General features: G+C 38.4%; 1 non-coding gene across 1 annotated transcript; it reads right to left on the reverse strand.

Moving 5' to 3' along the window:
* Nucleotides 1-4,124: 4,124 nt before the first annotated feature.
* LOC116554356 lies at nt 4,125-4,189 on the reverse strand. The gene has a single exon (XR_004270185.1). It is a non-coding gene; the product is annotated as a U7 small nuclear RNA (small nuclear RNA).
* Between the last annotated feature and the right edge of the window lie 723 nt (nt 4,190-4,912).

Below are 4,912 nucleotides of genomic sequence, written 5' to 3' on the forward strand. Positions count from 1 at the left end.
CAGGGAACTCGGTTGCCTCAGGCAGTCTCCAGCCTGATGCTGCTGGCTGGCTGGAATTCTAAGCCAATGTGTCTTAACTTGTGAGGTGTCTCAGGAGTGGGCTCCACCAAATGGCACTGCTTGGCTCCCTGGCTTCAGCCCCCTTCCGAGGGGAATGGATGGATCTCTGACCTCAATGGAATTCCTGGGGCCAGAGTATGCAAAAACTCCTGGGTCTCTGTGCATACCTGAGCTGCTGCTGAGACTCTGCAGAGCTCTGTGCTTGGGACTCAACACCCTGGTGTCATGGGCTTATGAGGGGATCTCCTGATCCACCAGTTGCAAGGATCTGTGTGAAAGCATGGTTTCCTGGATTGGGTTGCACAACCACTCACCACCTCCCATCACTTGGAGTGGGGGCTCTTCTGGATCCGTGTGGCTCCTGGGTGGGCTGTCCGACATTGCTCTTCTAAAGAGAGATGCTTACTTCATCATGCTTGTGAGTATCTCGGAATATAAATGATTTAATATAACCTGACTACAAAGAGCAGGCAGTAAAAATCTTTCTGGAATTTTGGATTCAATGTAACCATTCAATCAAAGCTGCAGTTCAATGCCTTCCTCATCTTTTGGTTATTTTGTCATCTGATTTGAGAAATCAGAGTATTTTCTCTTGGCATAGTATATGAAAAGTTCAATGAAAATGCACAAATATTTTCTTGTCACTTTGTGTGTCTGTGTGTGTGTGTGCATAAATATATATATAGTTATATAATATTTACAATTATATATACTTGCCATAATACATATATAGCTATAGCTATTTATAACCATAGGTTATCTATAATTATAAATTTATAACTATAGCTTTCTCTCTCTCTTTCTACATATATATCTATATGTAACTGTATAGTGTTTTATAAATTTAAAACATTTCATGTGCTTTAAAAAAAATTTAAAAAGCTAAGCTTATAATTTGGAAAGGCCATTATTAAGTGGCAGAAGCCTGGTGATTGAACCACAGGATTTTAATTTTTCCTGATTCAGATGAGGTTCTCTGTCCAAGCTCTAGCAGATTTCCTCTCTCTCTCACTCTCAGTATCACATTTACATGTAAATATACACACATATATAGATACAGAGATATATGTGCATACACACATACATATTCACATATACACTTTTAAAAACAGTAGAATATTTTAATTATTAAAAACAATAGCCTCAGTATGTTTAAATATGGTACTTTAGAGCAATCTTCTGATGAAGTAATTTGGAACATTTTCTACCAATCTTTTATCTGTCACCACTTTTCTAATTTTAGTATATTTTATACCCAGACATAAATTACCAAATGTGCTTTAAAACTCACCCATTGCTCTTCCTAGGGTGATTTCATGACTCTGGGACTTCAAGCTATTGGATCAAAGCTTTGGTACAGCTCAGCAGCTGTCTTAACTACTCCAGAGGGAGCAGTTTGAGTCCTTCTAAGCTCATCAAAGAGAAGGTGTGAATTTACCTTTTCTCGCATCCCTTCTCATAACATCTGCTTCCCATCTCCCATATGCAGGAGCCTATGGGAGGGGAGAAAAGAGCCATGGCAGAGGGAGATTCTGTTGGGAAGATAAATGCCTCTGACTATGTCTTCTTCAGTTCTCCAAAATCTTCTTACCGTTATGTTTTAGAGCAGTTGGTAAATCATAGTATGCTAGAAAGAGTGCCAGAGAAGGAGTCCAGTGACTTTCATGACTGTCCAACTCTGTAGTGAGCAAACTCTGTCACTTTGGGCAAATCTTGGGTTCTCTGTTGCTCTGTTTCACCTATAAAGTGAGGAAATGAGATATTATGATCTTAAATTATTTATTTATAGTTCTTTGACATTAATCAGTTTGTGACTTCTTTCTTCCATTGGTCATTAATATGTGTGTGTATATCTATATAATATATTCATATATAACATGCATGTGTGTGTGTGTGTCTATGTATGTTGTGATTTTTTCCCAAATCATAGCTGACTTCAGTCTTAATAATTACTTTGATTACACACTTTTCTACATAAAAATTGAAATTACAAAATTCTTGCACATAACCAAACAAAACCCTTTGAACAAATTTAAACGGAAGATTCAGTTGAGTAATTTTATTTTACATTTTTGCACTAGAATTTTCTACTGTGGCATCTTTATCAGATGTTTGTTGAAAGGTCATTACACATTAATGAATGATAGTATTGAGGACTTGGTCACAGATCTTCACTACGATGTTACAAACTATCTTAGAAATGAAAAATTTAAAGTCATATGACTAATAATTGAATGATTGTTTTAACAAATGTAAAGGCAATTGTGATGGTTAATATTCAGTGTCAACTCGATTGGATGAAGGATGCCAAGTATTGTCCCTGGGTGTGTCTGTGAGGGCATTGCCAAAGCAGATTAACATTTGAGTCAGTGCACTGGAAAAAGCAGACCCATCCTCAATCTGCTCGATCTGGGTGAACACCATCTAAGCAGCTGCCAGTGTGGCTAGAATAAAGCAGGCAGGAGAAGACGGAAGCACAGACTTGCTGAGTCTTCTGGCCTTTATCTTTCTCCCATGCTTCCTGCCCTCGTATATCAGACTCCAAGTTCTTCAGGTTTTGGACTCTTGGACTTACACCAGTGGTTTTCCAGGGGCTCTTAGGCCTTTGACCACAGACTGAAGGCTGCACTGTTGTGTTTTCTACTTTTGAGGTTTTGGGACCCAGACTGATCCACCACTGGCTTCCTTGTTCCTCAGCTTGCAGACAACCTATGGTGGGACTTTACCTTGTGATCATGTGAGTCAGTTCTCCTGAATAAACTTCCTTTCATATATACATATATCCTGTTAGTTCTGTCCCTTCAGAGAACCCTGACTAATACAGTGATTTTCCTAAAATTCATGTTAGTTGAACAGAATTAAATCCCAAGAGTTTGAGGCTAGATTGGGGTTAAAGACATGACAGTGGGTAAAGTGTCCAGGGAGTGTGGACCAAAGCCAACAGGGAAAGTTCAGGCACCTTCACATTTAATATATTGGCAGAGGAAGAGAAGCCAATGAAGGAGACTGAGAAGAAATGAGAGGTATCAATAGAAGATGAAGCAGAGGCTTCTTCTGTCAGAGAAGCAAGGTGGGAGAAACTTTCAAGAGAGGGATTGGACAATATTGCAAAATGTTATAAGGAGATAAAGTAAGGATTAAAAGAACTTTTTGCTAAGAAGAAATCCACTCACTATAGTAATAGGGATTCATTTTAAGGATAGTTTATAGAATTTTATATAAACCTGAGACAAAAACCAAGCACAACAGGACCACAAAAAGACTGGCCACTGCGTGTGGAAGGCCAGTAGGAACCAAAGCTATTATTCACTCTACCCCTTCTTCAAGGGCCATCTCTGAGTAGCTACCCAGTTACCTGTTCTTAGCAAATACCTTGCTCTGTGGTTTCTTGTATATGGCCATAGTGCTGACCCAGTACCAATTTTTCATAGACTCCTAGGACCATTCCCTTATCACCAAATGCCAACTTTCCTTTGATCTTAGTTCAAATTCATGAGAGAGTTACAACCTAGCCAAAATCCTTGTTTTTTGAACCTGTACACAAATCACAGTTTTCTGGCCTTTCCTGTGGATTGGTTGCCTTTAGATTAGGAATCTTCTCATGGCTAATCAGCTGTGCCTGAGTTGGGGAGTTTCTTGGGGGAGTCTTATGGTAGAAAGTACATCTAAGTCTATGTTTTGGATCCTGTAGGCCATGGCAGCAGATTCATTCAGAAGGGCCATTTTAAGAAAGAAGATGTATGTACAGGAGAAAATAGGCCAGCATGTCCAGTACGGGGTTCATTCAGTTTAGAACATGAGTGCACATGTAATTCTGGGAAGAAAGCTGTCATAGAATGGTGTGGGGTGGCTATTAGATTGTGATGGGATGAAGAGTAAATGGGAAGTGTACAAGTGAATGCAGTACATAAAGACCATATTGTTCAGGCAAGGGTGTAGGATTTGGCCCACTTGTGTTTTATAAGAAAAAGACTTAAAGATGGAAATATATAGGATCAGTAATGGACATTTTTAAAAGATTGAAAAGATGAGATCACTTTTAACAATTTTTTTTTTAATGCATGTGGGGCCGTTTTATGGTGAAAACCACAGAGTCTACTAGACAAATTTTAAAAAAGTTGTGATATTACTTAAACAAATTTTTATACTAGATGGAATGGAGGAAAGGTTTAAAGATACATGTGGAATGAAGGAAAGGTTGAGGATACACACACACACATACATGCACATACACACATATATAAACATTATATATATATATATATATATATATATACACTATATATATATATATGGAGAGAGAGAGAGAGAGGAAGAAAGAGAATGATTGATGGAACAGAATCTCTGAGGATGGAGAACAAGTGGAAGGATGCATCTGAAATGAGATGACAGGGGATACACAATATTTTGTGATGTATGAGGAAAGTGAGAATAGGCTGTATTGTGCAACAATAACTAACACTTCAAAATCTTATTTTTTAAAAAACTGGTTTAACTCTTATTCATGCTGTGTGTCTACTTCTGCTCTGTTCATTATAATCACCCAGATGGATTTGAGATATTGTTGGTTTCCATGGCAGAGGGAAGAAAACTCTGGAGGAGCCCTCACTGGCAGTGAAATGCTCTGGCCGCAACGCAACACATGTCATTTCCCCTCACTATTGGTAAGAACTAGTTAAACACTGTCTAAGTACTAGAGGATCAGATAGCGTAATCTTAACTAGTGCTATAAAGGTAGATTATTGGGGTATTTAGAAAGCAATCTAATGATTACAATCAATAAAGACAATGGTGAGAGTGAAAGCAGGTAACTGTGAGTGACTGCCGAGAAACTGAGGTAGTCCTGTAAAGC

This window comes from Sapajus apella, unplaced genomic scaffold, assembly GCF_009761245.1.
Source record: "Sapajus apella isolate SASKATOON/1434 unplaced genomic scaffold, GSC_monkey_1.0 scaffold1, whole genome shotgun sequence".
NCBI lineage: Eukaryota > Metazoa > Chordata > Mammalia > Primates > Cebidae > Sapajus > Sapajus apella.